General features: G+C 38.9%; 2 pseudogenes; both read left to right on the forward strand.

Annotated features, from left to right (window-relative positions):
• The first annotated feature begins 14,019 nt into the window (after positions 1-14,019).
• On the forward strand, positions 14,020-14,138 carry LOC128061936 (uncharacterized; annotated as a pseudogene).
• Positions 14,139-14,143: 5 nt separating this feature from the next.
• On the forward strand, positions 14,144-14,228 carry LOC128061937 (uncharacterized; annotated as a pseudogene).
• The last annotated feature ends 1,424 nt before the right edge of the window (positions 14,229-15,652 follow it).

Here is a 15,652-nt window from a genome sequence, read left to right on the forward strand (position 1 = left end):
GAGAAGAGTCACCCTTGCTTTATACCTGTTCTTAGTAGGAATGTTTCAAGTTTCTCACCATTAACTATGATGTTAGCTGCAGGTTTTTGTAGATATCCTTTATCAAGTTGAAGAAGTTCCCCTCTATTCCTAGTTTACAAGAGAGTTTTTTTTTTTTTATCATGAATGTGTGTAGAATTCTGCACTTATTACAGTTATTGATCATATGATTTTTTTCAGCTGTTATGTCTATTTTATCTTTAAAATACTGATTATTATCCACTCAATCGCATGACCCAATATGTGGTCATATTTTGTTTTTTTTTTTTAATCATCAACTTTGTGATTTCATGGTTGACTGAATATGATGATTTGATAAGCAGAAATACAGAATGAGAGAAAACTTTCCTGAGATACCTCTGTAGATGATAGAAACTTTTTTTTTTTCCTTTCAAAAAGAGAGAAAGCTCAGATTTAGAGTTGTGTGTTTATCCTTTGTTGTCTGTGAGATTTTTATTGGAGGCATCTAGGTCATGGTTATGTACTGTTCTGGAATTTGCAGGAAATCTTTGGACTAGACAAGGTTCCATATTATGAATATGATAATTCCAGCTTATGAATCAAGACTATCTGAATTCAAATTCAGACTAGAGCACTTAACAGGTATCAAGAAATGGGTAAATTAATTTTATCTTTCTAAGCCTTCTTTTCTTCATATGTACAGTGGGGTAACATCAAAATGGGTGGTTTTCAGAATTAGATTGAAATGATGCCTGTTGGGTGTTTAAAACATAATTGGTACATGTAAAATGCTCTATATTATTATTATTATTATTCATTCTACTATTTCTAAGAGTCACTGTTTGCAGTGTAGATTAGCAGTAGGGAGACTACTTCTTTTCCTGTGAAGGATAATTGAGTGCCGTGCATGTTTTCAAAATACCCCTGCTTATGTAACCTGATCACAATTGATTGTTAATACCTGACTGCAGCATTGTTAAGGAATGAATCTCAATCACTAAGGGATTTTTCTACTTTACCCTTGTGTATCTGACAAAGAAACTTGAAGTAAAACCAAATAGTGGTACTTCAGGGCTATATAATTAATGGTAGCTTAAATAAAAGAGTTGCCATTTTTCACACAAGTTTATAGGTAGGCGTTAGTTTAGTTGTTTAGCAATACAACCTTGTACACAGTCTTGGCCTTTCTGCTCTGCCATCCTTAGCTTGTTGGCTTTAGTCATTATATTGTTGCCTGATGGCTACTCTAGTTTCAAATGTGTTACTGGCTTTCAAATAAGTCAGAGAGATGAATGGAAAAGATCATATAACAGCTTTCATTCTGTTCTTATCAGGAAAGCAAGCATTTTCCTAGAACACTATCCAGACAGCTTATATCTGACTTGGTCCAAATTGGACACATTTCACTATACAGAAATTTAGAAAACAGGAAAGCTACTATGGTGACTAGCTTTAAGAGTGGTTCCAACTCTGGCAAGGCATTAGAATCATCAGGAGAGCTTTAAAATGCTGATTCCAGGGTTCACTTAATTAAGTCTTGAGCTAGGCTTATTGTTGCCTTAAACAGAGTAAGGATCTTGTCTCAGTGTCCCCTTTGCAGATGATGCCCCTTGGAATTCTGTGGCAAAGAAATTGCATAATAACTTAGAAATCCCTACTGTTAGTAAGAGGTAAAGGGATAGGGTAAAATACTGTTTGAACAATTAAATGTGTTTGCCTTCAGTGGCTAATTCAAACCCTGGCACATAGAGCCTGTTTAATCGGATGGCTGGATGAGATCCCAGAAATGACAGGGACCAATTCCCATGTCCATTGCTTAATGAATTTGGCTGAGGAATATGTGATCTTAAGAGAGATTTTTATTTTCATAAGGGTATACCCCTTTACCACATGTTTTTAATAGATTTTTAATAAATATTTTTATCACGAGAAATTTTAGATTCCTTACATTATTTTTTTAAAATCAAGCCAGGGATTGTGTTCACCCACAATGGAAAGGTGAATGGAAATGTGACAACTTATCCATGGCCAGTGAAGATTGGCCAGTCAGTTATATGAGGTGGAAAAGCAGGTTTGGGAAAATCCTTATGCCAAATCAACTTGCAGAGAGTGGACAGAGGGAAAGAAGGCTGAGAAGCGGCCAGAGATCACAAAAGAGCAACATCCCTAAAGGAATGCAATGCCAACAGTTACCTTGCTGCTGACAGCTTACAACTGTAAGAACATCGGGTTTATCTAGCAACCAGAATATCAGTGGGTGATTAATGCTACAGCAGTTATAGTGAAGCACTTCTGGATAGAGTTAGAGAGTGGCTAGGTGAATGAGAATTAACTGAGGAAATGAAAAATGTAAGGTTCAGAATTCTTTCAAGATTGTTATTGAAAACATATGAAGGTGAAAGTAGTGATAAAGAATGATAGTGAGGTGGCTGGAGGAAAATGTGTGTTGGGAGGATTTTTATTCTTGAAGATGTGAGATTATTTAAATGGTGACAAGAATGTGCAAAAATAGAGGACCAAGGTGTACAGATAGGAAAGGGAATAATATATAAAGAGTAAGGCTCCTGAGGAGAGGCAGGCATGAGAATGTAATCTTTACAAAGGTCTGCTTTCAACGGTGGCCTGTGGTTGGCATCCAAAAGTGTGAATTTCAGATTTTTCAAATTTATGCACAGAGGGGCTCACTGTGACTAAACTCTCAGTGCAAAAAAAAAAAAAAAGTATGTTTTGTGCTGAACATCTGCCTTCCTCCTGGGAATCTGGGATCTTGGTGTGTGCTAGGCAGAATGCGTCTGCCTGACTTGACGCCCTCTAGTAAATTCGTTGGTATTGAGACCCTGTTAGATCACATGGCACACGTCCCCACTGATTGTTAAAGGGATTCGATGTACCGTGTAACTCCTCTGAGAGGACTCTTGGCACTTGTGTGCAGTTTCTCTGGACTTCACCTCGTTTACTTTTTCCCTTTGCTAGTTTTGCTCTGTATACTTTCCTCTGTAATAAATCATAACCTGAGCACAATTATGTGCTGAGTCTTGTGAGCCCATCTCATGAATTGTTGAAACCTGGGGTGATCTAAGGGAGCCCTGATACACCATGAGATGGGAGGCACAGGTTGTGGTAGAAGGTGAAGATGCCTGTTCCACTGTGAGTGGTGAACAGGGAGAGTGTCAGGAGGATGGATTTTATTAAAGAAAACTGAGGGTATTTGTTTTGGCTAGCTACTTGATGAAAGGGAATGAGGAAACTTTAAATAAGACATTTGAAAAAAGAAAGTAGGCTAAAACAATCTGTTTAGATTGAGAGATCTAATTAGAAAAATCTAAATAGATTGCCAGTGAGTACTTGTAGCCTGGCTTCATGTGATACTGTGAATTTATAAGAAAGTAGTTCTGTGTGTGTGTGTATGTGTGTGTGTGTGTGCACATACACTAATCTAGCAGTTCTGAGAATCCATGGCAGCTCAGAGGAGTTGTGGTTGAACTGTGTCAAGGTCAGTTCTTTGCTAAGTATTTGCCATGTCATGAAGGTCAGGACATATATAAGAAAACAATTTATGGGCATTTCTAGGAATGAAAATGGATCAAGGGAGGGTCTTACAGTTTTCCAGGAACATACAGAAAAAGTGATGTTCCTATGAGGAAGACTAGAATAAACTACAGAAAGATTACAAGTAAGAAAGGCTGTGAGCAGTCCCAAGATGGCAGAGAAATAGGATGGGGAGACCACTTTCTTCCCCACAAATTCATCAAAAGATCATTTGGATGCTGAGCAACTTCCACAAAATAACTTCTGAACACTGGTGGAGGACACCAGGCACCCAGAAAGGCAGTCCATTCTCTTTGGAAGGAGTTAGGACAAAATATAAAAGACAAAAAGAGAGAAAAAGGAGTTAGAGACCTGGGGAGGGAGTCATGAAAGAGGAGAAGTTTCCACACAGTAGGAAGCCCTCTCACAGGTGGATCTGTGGGGAGTTTTGGAACCTCAGAGGGCAACATAACCAGGAGACAGAAAGAAAAAAAAAAAAAAAAAAAAGAATACATGCCTAACTGCAACTGCCAGCAGAGAAGTAGCCCAGATGCTTGCATCTGCCAGTGAGTAAGGGCTGGGCAGTGAGGTGCAGGCTGCATCATCAGTGCTTAGGGTAAGGACTGGGTCTGAATGCCCCGAGGACAATTTGAGGGAACTAACATGAGATAGCAAATCAAACTGTGGGATTGCCAGAGAGAGAGGAAAAAAAATAATAACTTTCCCGTGAAAAGCTCTAACCTAATGCACAGGCTGGCCTGTTTATGGAACAAAGGATGGAGCAAATACCAAAGGAGAGCTAGCTGGCTGCGTACAGGCCCCTTCCTGTACCCCCTACCCCCACACCGAGGTAGAGAGGCAGGTGTGTGACAGCCAGAGCTGAAGGCACGGGGCTGCTCCAATCTTGCCCCCAGAGACGGCATCTTCCACCAAACTGTGAGCAGGTTCCCAGCTGCTAACCATGTCTTCCTGAGATCTTGAATGATTGACATCCACCAAGAGGGTCGCAGCCCAAAATCAGCTCCCCAGAGGAGACAAATGGCACACCTGAGATGGTGCTCTCACAGTACACGTGGAAAACAGAGCAGCTGGGACTGGGGAGATGATTAAGATGCATGGCCCACCTGGAAAGTGCACTCACCAATCACCTGGTTGCCTAAGTTGCTCAGACCTGAGAAGGGCACAAAATGCAAGGCCCACTTCCGACAGTGCCCTTGCAGAGAATCCTGGAGCCTGAGCAGTGTAGACCTGAGAAGCATGTGCTGCCAAGAGCTGGGGCAAACCCAGTGTGGTCCATATACTGTGAGCATGCCCCACACATGCCAGCGATATTTGTTTGCAGTGTCCCTCCCTCCCCACAACACAACAGAACCAGTGAGCCTAAGTAAGTGACTACATTCACCCCTTTGTGTTAGGGTGGAAATTAGACACTGAAGAGACTAGCAAACAAAGGAAGTCAAAATAAAGAAGAGGGAACCACTCTGGAAGTAGCAGGTGCAACAGATTAAAATTCTGTAGTTAACATTGACTGGGCACTTGGAGGGGGACTCTATGGACCTTGAAAATAAGTACAAGCAGGAACAAGGAACTATCTGACATTGAAATGACCCCACACTGTCCACAACAGTTCCAGAGAAATTCCTAGATATATTTTTATTATTATCACTTTTTAATTTTTTAAAAAAATTTAAGTCCTTTATTACTCCTTTAATTTTCATTTTTTATAACCTATTATTACCTTGGAAAAAAAGACCCTATTTTTAAAGGAAAATTTCATATATATACATTTATATTTCAATTTTCTGGTTGATTTTGTTTTGTATTTTTTATATTGTATTTTTGAGAGTCTAACCTCTATTCTAGATTTTTAATATTTTCTTTTTGATATTTGTTATTAATTTTGTACCTTTAAGAATATAATCTTCAGTATCCATTTTCACTTAGGGATGTAATTACTGGCTTGATTACTCCCTCCCCTTTTGACTGTCCATTTTCTCCCTCAGGTCACCTATATCTCCTCCCTCCCTCTTCTCTTCTCTACTTTGTGAATCTCTCTGGGTATTCTGGGCTGTGGAGAATGCTTAGGGAACTGGTTACTGGCTAGATTGGCCTCTCCCCTTTGACTCCCCCTCTTCTTCTCCTGGTCACCCCTATCTCCCTCCTCCCTGTTCTCTATGTAACTCTGTGAATCTCTCTGGTGTCCCTCATTGTGGAGAATTTTTCACTATTAACATAGACGTTTTATCATCTGTGCTGTATGGATGAAGTCTTGAGGCTACTATAAGCGAAGGACTGGAACCCAAAGGCAGGAGGCTTAACTCAAAAACTTGAGAATATCAGAGAAATGCTGATTCAAGGGAACATCAATAGACAAGAGTTCACCCAAAAGTCTCCATACCTACGCTAAAACCAAGCTCCATCCAAGAGCCAACAAGTTCCAGTGCAAGACATACCATGCTAATTCTCCAGCAAAGCAGGAACACACCTCTGAGCATTAAAAGACAGGCTGCCCAAAGCCATGCCAAACCCATAAACACCCAAAAGTCCACTACTGGACACTTCACTTCACTCCAGAGAGAAAAGATCCAGTTCTACCCACCAGAACACAGACACAAGCTCTCCCAACCAGGAAACCTTGACACAGCACTAGTTCAACCCCACCTACAGGGAGCAGGCTCCACAATAAAGAGGAACCATGAACTTCCAGTCTACAGAAGAGGCACCCCAAACACAGCAATCTAAACAAAATGAAAAGGCAGAGATATATTCATCAGGTAAAGGAACATGATAAATACCCACCAAACCAAACCAAAGAGGAGGCGATATGGAGTCTACCTGCAAAAGATTTCAGAATAATGATAGAAAGGCGATCCAAAATCTTGAAAACAAAATGGAGTTACAGATAAATAGAGACAAGGATTGAGCAGATGCAAGAAATCTTTAACAAGGACCTAGAAGAAAGAAAGAACAATCAATCAATAATGAATAATGCAATAACTGAGATCAAAAGCACTCTGGAGGGAATCAACAGCAGAATAACTGAGACAGAAGAGAGGATAAGGGAGGCAGAAGATAGAATAGTGAAAATAAATGAAGCAGAGAGGAAAAAAGAATTAAAAGTAATGAGGACAACATCAGAGACCTCTGGGACAATGTTAAATGCCCCAACACTCAAATCATAGGTGTCCCAGAAGAAGAAGACAAAAAGAACGGGCATGAGAAAATACTTAAGGAGGTGATAGTTGAAAACTCCCCTATTATGGGGAAGGAAATAGGCACCCAAGTCCAGGAAACCCAGAGAATCCCAAACAGGATAAACCCAAGACAAAACAACCAAGACACACATTAATCAAATGAACGAAGATCAAACACAAAGAGCAAATATTAAAAGCAGCAAGGGAAAAGCAAGCAAACAAACACACACACAAGGGGATCCCCATATGGATAACAGCTGGTCTTTCAATAGAAACTCCTCAGGCCAGAAGGGAATGGCAGGACATACTTAAAGTGACAAAAGAGAAAAACCTACAACACAGATTACTATACCCAGCAAGCATCTCATTCAAATATGAAGGAGAAATCAAAAGCTTACAGGCAAGCAAAAGCTGAGAGAATTCAGCACCACAAAACCAGCTCTTCAACAAATGCTGAAGGATTTTCTCTAGACAGGAAACACAGAAAATGTTTATAAAATCAAACCCAGAACAACAAAGTAAATGGCAATGGGATCATAGTTAACAATAAATACCTTAAATGTAAATGGGTTGAATGCCCCAACCAAAAGACAAAGACTGGCTGAACGGATACAAAAACAAGACCCCTACAAGAGACCCACCTCAAACCAAGGGACACATGCAGTCTGAAAGTGAAGGGATGGAAAAAGCTATTTCATGCAAAATGGAGACCAAAAGAAAGCAGGAGTAGCAGTACTCATACCAGATAAAATAGACTTATGAAATAAAGATCATGAAAAGAGACAAAGAAGGACGCTACATAATGATCAAAGGATCAATCCAAGAAGAAGACATAACAATAAATATGTATGCACCCAACATAGGAACACCTCAGTATCTAAGGCAAAGGATAACAAGTATGAAAGGGGAAATTAACAGTAGCACAATAACAGTGACAGAATTTAAGATCCCACTCATATCTATGGATAGATCAACCAAACAGAAAATTAGCAAGGGAATACAAACTTTAAATGATACAATGGACCAGTTAGATCTCATTGATATCTATAGGACATTTCACCCCAAAACAATGCATTTCACCTTTTTCTCAAGTGTATATGGAACATTCTCCAGGACAGATCATAATCCAGGCCATAAATCTAGCCTTGGTAAATTCAAAAAAATTGAAAGAATTTCAAGTGTCTTTTCTGATCACAATGTGGTGAGATTAGATGTCAACTACAGGAAGAAAAAAAAAACTATTAAAAATACAAACAGATGGAGGCTAAACAACATGCTTCTAAATAACCAACAAATCATGCAAGAAATAAAAAAGGAAATCAAAATATGCATGGAAACAAATGAAAATGAAAACACTACAACCCAAACCTACAGGATTCAGTAAAGGCAGTGCTAAGAGGAAGCTTCACAGCAATACAAACTTACCTTAAGAAACAAGAGAAAATTCAAATAAATAATCTAACTTCACACCCAAAGCTACTAGAAAAAGAAGTGAAGAACCCCAGAGTGAGTAGAAGTAAAGGAATCATAGAAATCAAAGCAGAAATAAGTGAAAAAGAAATGAAGGAGACTATAGCAAAAATCAACAAAAGGTTCTTTGAGAAGATAAATAAAATAGACACACCATTAGCCAGATTCATCAAGAAAAAAAGGGAGAAGAATCAAGTCAACAAAATTAGAAGTGAAATTGGAAAAATCACAGCAGACAACACAGAAATACAAAGGATCATTAAAGACTACTATCAGCAACTATATGCCAATAAAATGGACAACTGGGAAGAGATGGACAAATTCTTAGAAAAGTATAACCTTCCAAAACTGAACAAGGAAGAAATAGAAAATCTTAACAGACTCATTACAAGCATAAAAATCAAAACTGTACTCAAAATTCTTTCAACAAACAAAAGCCCAGGTCTAGACATCTTCATGGATGAATTCTACCAAAATTTAGAGGAGCTAACAACTGTCTACTTAAACTCTTCCAGAACATTGCAGAGGAAGGTAATCTCCCACTCATTCCATAAGGCCACCATCACCCTAATACCAAAACTAGATAAAGATGCCACAAAAAAGAAAACTACAGGCCAATATCAGAAATGAACATCGATGCAAAATCCTCAATAAAATTCTAACAAATATAATCCATTGACATATTAAAAAGATCATACATCATGAATGATGGGCTTATCCCAGGGAGGCAAGGATTCTTCATTTGGAAATAAATCAATGTGCAACACTATATTAACAAATGAAGAGATAAAAGCCATGTGATTATCTCAATGGATACAGAGGAAAGCCTTTGACAGAATTCAACACCCATTTATGATTAAAAAGTCTCCAGAAAGGAACTTTCTGGATGAAAGTTCCTTCCTTTCTGAGGAAGGAGCATACCTCAACAGAATTAAAGCCATATTCAATAAACCCACAGCAAACATTATCCTCAATGACAAAAAATGAAAGCATTTCCTCTAAAATCAGGAATAAGACAAGGGTGCCCACTCCCACCACTACTATTCAACATAGTTTTGGAAGCCCTAGCCACAGAAATTAGAGAAGAAAAAGAAATACAAGGAATTCAGATTGGAAAAGAAGGAGTGAAACTCTCATGGTTTGCAGATGACATGATCTTCTATATCAATTCAGTTCAGTTCAGTTCACTTCAGTCGCTCAGTTGTGTCTGACTCTTTGCGACCCCATGAATCACAGCACGCCAGGCCTCCCTGTCCATCGCCAACTCCCAGAGTTCACTCAGACTTGCATCCATTGAGTCAGTGATACCATCCAGCCATCTCATCCTCTGTCGTTCTCTTTTCCTCCTGCCCCCAATCCCTCCCAGCATCAGAGTCTTTTCCAATGAGTCAACTCTTCGCATGAGGTGGCCAAAGTACTAGAGTTTCAGCTTTAGCATCATTCCCTCCAAAGAAATCCCAGGGCTGATCTCCTTCAGAATGGACTGGTTGGATCTCCTTGCAGTCCAAGGGACTCTCAAGAGTCTTCTCCAACACCACAGTTCAAAAGCATCAATTCCTCGGCATTCAGCTTTCTTCACAGTCCAACTTTCACATCCATGCATAACCACTGGAAAAACCATAGCCTTGACTAGACGGACCTTTGTTGGCAAAGTAATATCTCTGCTTTTTAATATGCTATCTACATTGGTCATAACTTTTCTTCTAAGGAGTAAGCATGTTTTAATTTCATGGCTGCAGTCACAGTCTGCAGTGATTTTGGAGCCCAAGAAAACCCTAAAGTACCACAAGAAAGTTACTAGAGCTAATCAATGAATATAGTAAAGTTGCAGGATATAAAATAAATACACACATTCCTTGCATTCCTATACCCTAACAATGAGAAAACAGAAAGAGAAATTAAGAAAACTATCCCATTCACCATTGCAACAAAAAGAATAAAATACTTAGGAATTAATTTATCTAAAGAAACAAAAGATCTATATATAGGAAACTATAAAACACTGATGAAAGAAATCAAAGATGACACAAATAGATGGAGAAATATACCATGCTCATGAGTTGGAAGAATCAATACAGTGAAAATGAGTATTCTACACAAAGAAATATATAGGTTCCCTGTCAAGCTACCAATGGTATTTTTCACAGAACTAGACAAATAATTTCACAATTTGTATGGAAACACAAAAAAACCCCAAATAGCCAAAGCAATTTTGAGAAAGAAGAGTGGAACTGGAGGAATAAACCTGCCTGATTTCAGACTATACTACAGAGCTACAGTCATCAAGATAGTATGGTACTGGCACAAAGATAGAAATAAAGATCAATGGAACAAAATAGAAAGCCTGGAGATAGATCCATGCATCTATGGACACCTTATCTTTGACAAAGAAAGCAAAAATATGCAATGGAAAAAAGACAACCTCTTCAACAAGTTGTGCTGGGGATACTGGTCAATCACCTGTAAAAAATGAAACTAGAACACTTTCTAACACCATACACAAAAATAAACTCAAAATGGATTAAAGATCTAAATGTAAGATCAGAAACTATAAAAGTCCTAGAGGAAAACATAGGCAAAACACTCTCTGACATAAATCACAGCAAGATCCTCTATTACCCACCTCCCAGAGTAATGGACATAAAAGTAAAAAAACAAATGGGACCTAATTAAACTTAAAAGCTTTTTCACAATGATGGAGACTATAAACAAGGTGAAAAGACAGCTTTCAGAATGGGAGAAAATTGTAGCAAACAAAACAACTGATGAAGAATTAATCTCCAAAATATACACACAGCTCGTGCAGCTCAATACCAGAAATATAAAGGACCCAATCAAAAAATGGGCCAAAGAACTAAACAGACATTTCTCCATGGAAGACATACAGATGGCTAACAAACACACGAAAAGATGCTCAACATCACTCATTATCAGAGAAATGCAAATCAAAACCACAGTGAGATACCATCCCTTGCCAGTTAGAATGGCTGCTATCAAAATGTCTACAAACAATAAAGGCTGGGGAGGGTGCGGAGAAAAGGCAACCCTCTTACACTGTTGGTGAGATTACAGACTAGCAGAGCCACTATAGAGAATAGTGTGGAGATTCCTTAAAAAACTGGAAATAGAACTGCCGTACGACTCAGCAATCCCACTACTGGGTATACACACAGAGGAAACCATAATTAAAAGAGAGATGTGTACCCCAATGTTCATTGCAGCAATGTTTACAATAGCTAGGACATGGAAGCAAGCTAGATGTCCATCAGCAGATGAATGGATAAGAAAATTGTGGTACATATACACAATGGAATATTACTCATTATTTTAAAAAAACAACGACACATTTTAGTCAGTTCTAATGAGGTGGATGAAACTGCAGCCTATTATACAGAGTGAAGTAAGTCAGAAAGAAAAACATCAATACAGTATATTAATGCATATATATGGAATTTATTCTTTTTTTCTTTTACTTTATTTTACTTTACAATACTGTATTGGTTTTGCCATACATCAACATGAATCTGCCACAGGTGTACTTGAGTTCCCAATCCCGAACCCCCCTCCCACCTCCCTCCCTATACCATCTCTCTGGGTCATCCCAGCGCACCAGCCCCAAGCATCCTATATCCTGCATCGAACCTAGACTGGTGATTCGTTTCTTACATGATATTATACATGTTTCAATGCCATTCTCCCAAATCATCCCACCCTCTCCCTCTCCCAGAGTCCAAAAGTCTGTTCTATACATCTGTGTCTCTTTTGCTATCTTGCATACAGGGTTATCATTACCATCTTTCTAAATTCCATATATATGTGTTAGTATACTGTATTGGTGTTTTTCTTTCTGGCTTACTTCACTCTGTATAATTGGCTCGAGTTTCATCCACTTCATTAGAACTGATTCAAAACACTCTCCGACATAAATCACAGCAGGATCTTCTATGACCCGCTCCCAGAATACTAGAAATAAAAGCAAAAATAAACAAATGGGATCTAATTAAAATTAAAAGCTTCTGCACAACAAAGGAAACTATAAGCAAGGTGAAAAGACAGCCTTCAGAATTGGAGAAAATAATAGCAAATGAAGCAACTAACAAACAACTAATCTCAAAAATATACAAGCAACTCATGCAGCTCAATTCCAGAAAAATAAACGACCCAATCGAAAAATGGGCCAAAGAACTAAATAGACATTTCTCCAAAGAAGACATACAGATGGCTAACAAACACATGAAAAGATGCTCAACATCACTCATTATCAGAGAAATGCAAATCAAGACCACAATGAGGTACCATTTCACACCAATCAGAATGGGTGTGATCCAAAAGTCTACAAGCAATAAGTGCTGGAGAAGGTGTGGAGAAAAGGGAACCCTCTTACACTGTTGGTGGGAATGCAAACTAGTATAGCCACTATGGAGAACAGTGTGGAGATTCCTTAAAAAACTGGAAATAGAACTGCCTTATGACCCAGCAATCCCACTACTGGGCACACACTCCGAGGAAACCAGAATTGAAAGAGACATGTGTACCCCAATGTTCATCACAGCACTGTTTATAATAGCCAGGACATGGAAGCAACCTAGATGTCCATCGGCAGATGAATGGGTAAGAAAGCTGTGGTACACATACACAATGGAGTACTACTCAGCCATTAAAAAGAACACATTAAATCAGTTATATATGGAATTTAGAAAGAAGGTAATGACGACCCTATTTGCAAGGCAGCAAAAGAGACACAGATATAAAGAGACTTTTGGGCTCTGTGGATGACGATGAAGGAGTGATGATTTGAGAGAATAGCATTGAAACATATATATTACTATAAGACGACCAGTTCAAATGTGATGCATGAAATAGGGCACTCAAAGCTGGTGCACTGGAACAACCTAGAGGGATGGGATGGGGAGGGAAATGGGAAGAGTTTTGGGATGGAGGAACATGGGTACACCTGTGGCTAATTCTTGTCAGTGTATGGCAAAAACCGCCACAATATTGTAAAGTAATTAGCCTCCAATTAAAATAAATTAATTAATTTTAAAAATAAAAAATAAAAAAGAAACGCTGTGGCTGAATGAAAAAACTGAAAAGGTAAGAGTAATGCCTAGAATACGAACTCCTCCAAAAGCAAAAACCAATATGCTGAGCTCAGGAGCCTAAGAATGTGCCAGTTTATTTGGAAAAGTGTCTTTGCAGATGTTAATTAAAGATTTCAGGATGAAATCATCCTCATTTATCCAGGTGGGCTCTAAATCCAGTGGCAGATATCCTTGTAAGAAAAACGTGACAATGTAAGATTTCATGGAGACGGTGGCAGATTTTGGAGTTATGCAGCCACAGACCAAGGAAATCTTGAACCACTAGAAGCTGGAAAGAGGCAAGAGGGAATCTATACAGACCACAGAGGGAGTGTAATTCTACCATACATTGGCTTTTGAATTTCTGGCATCCAGAAGTGTGAGAGAAAAGTTCTGTTGTTTTAAACCACTCTTATTTTGGTAATTTGTTATAGGAGCTGTGAGAAACTAATACAGTGACTATGGATATGGGAGAAGAATATTGAGTCTATTATTCCTGTGTTAAGCCTCTCTCAGAATGAAGATAGGATCTGGAAAACAGAAAAAAAGCAAGTAGGGATAATATGAGATATATCAAGAGCAGTATATAAAACATTATATGCAATTGATCTATAAGATATGAAATATTATGTAAATGAAGCTATGTGTCTTCCTTTCTTCTATTCATAAGAAGTTTTTAAAATGCATTGAAAGTATAATTTTATTAATAATAGCTATTTTTGCAGCCAACTGTGCTGCAAAAATAATAGCTATTTTTTAAGCCAACTGTGCTCTTTTCCCCATGAGGGCCCAGTGTGCAGTAGCTGCAGACAGCTACTGAAATATTCAATTTTTATATTTCAATCTTGGAGAGTTGGATAAAATATTTATCATATGCCTGCCTCATATCTAACTCCTTGGTAGTGTATGCAGCCTGTTGCCTGTACACGTAGCCATAGGGACCTTGGAGACAACTCTTTCTAGTGGACATTCAAGACTGGCATGCTGTCCCCTGTCTAGGCTCCTGACAGATATGTGTGGTGCATTTGGAAAGCCCCAGGGCACACTGACCAGAGTCCACACTGGACAAGTCATAATGTCTATATCTGCACCAAGCTGTAGAGCAAGGAACATGTGATTGAGGTAGTCTGCAGGGCCAAGTTCAAGTTCCTTTGGTGCCTAAAGGTCCATATCTCCAAGAAGTGGGCACTTACTAAGTTTAATGCAGATGAATTTGAAAACATGGTGGCAGAAAAGTAGCTCATCTGATGCATCCCTAATTGTGGTCCCCTGGACAAATGGCTGGCAGTGCACTCATGAGAGCATTAGCACTATTCATTCCTTAATTATGCCTACCAATAAATCCTACTTTCCTGTCAAAAAAACTAATAGTTATTGTTTTATCTCAAGTATCTTCTTTCACTTCATTATTTGATGACAAGTATATTCAGTTTTACTTTGATGCCTAAAAATGAACATATGCCAAAATAAAAGGCATAATGATTTTTGGGAAAACAGAACCCACAGTTTCACATGTAGCATGCCATGTTACCACCCTTAATTGTGTCTGCTGGAATATTCAATTCCTATATTTCAGTCTTGGAGAGTTGGAGAAAATATTTATCATATGTCTGGTTCACATTTAAATCCTCAGATCAACCCTGTTGGGATTGATATATCAACTCTTGCTCTTGTCCAGAGAAATTATTGACCTCCATAGTCAGTTCAGTTCACTTCAGTTCAGTTCAGTTCAGTTGCTCAGTCATGTCCAACTCTTTGAGACCCCATGAATCGCATCATGCCAGGCCTCCGTGTCCATCACCAACTCCCGGAGTTCACTCAGATTCATGTCCATCGAGTCCATAATGCCATCCAGCCATCTCATCCTCTGTCGTCCCCTTCTCCTCCTGCCCCCAATCCCTCCCAGCATCAGAGTCTTTTCCAATGAGTCAACTCTTCACATGAGGTGGCCAAAGTACTGGAGTTTCAGCTTTAGCATCATTCCTTCCAAAGAAATCCCAGGGCTGATCTCCGTCAGAATGGACTAGTTGCATCTTCTTGCAGTCCAAGGGACTCTCAAGAGTCTTCTCCAACACCATAGTTCAAAAGCATCAATTCTTCAGCTCTCAGCCTTCTTCACAGTCCAACTCTCACATCCATACATGACTACTGGAAAAACCATAGCCTTGACAAGATGGACCTTAGTCGCCAAGTAATGTCTCTACTTTTGAATATGCTATCTAGGTTGGTCATAACTTTTCTTCCAAGGAGTAAGCGTCTTTTAATTTCATGGCTGCAGTCACCATCTGCAGTGATTTTGGAGCCCCCAAAAATAAAGTCTGACACTCTTTCCACTGTGTCGCCATCTATTTCCCATGAAGTGATGGGACCAGATGCCAT

This window comes from Budorcas taxicolor, chromosome 16 (assembly GCF_023091745.1).
Source record: "Budorcas taxicolor isolate Tak-1 chromosome 16, Takin1.1, whole genome shotgun sequence".
In the NCBI taxonomy this organism is placed as follows: Eukaryota; Metazoa; Chordata; class Mammalia; order Artiodactyla; family Bovidae; genus Budorcas; species Budorcas taxicolor.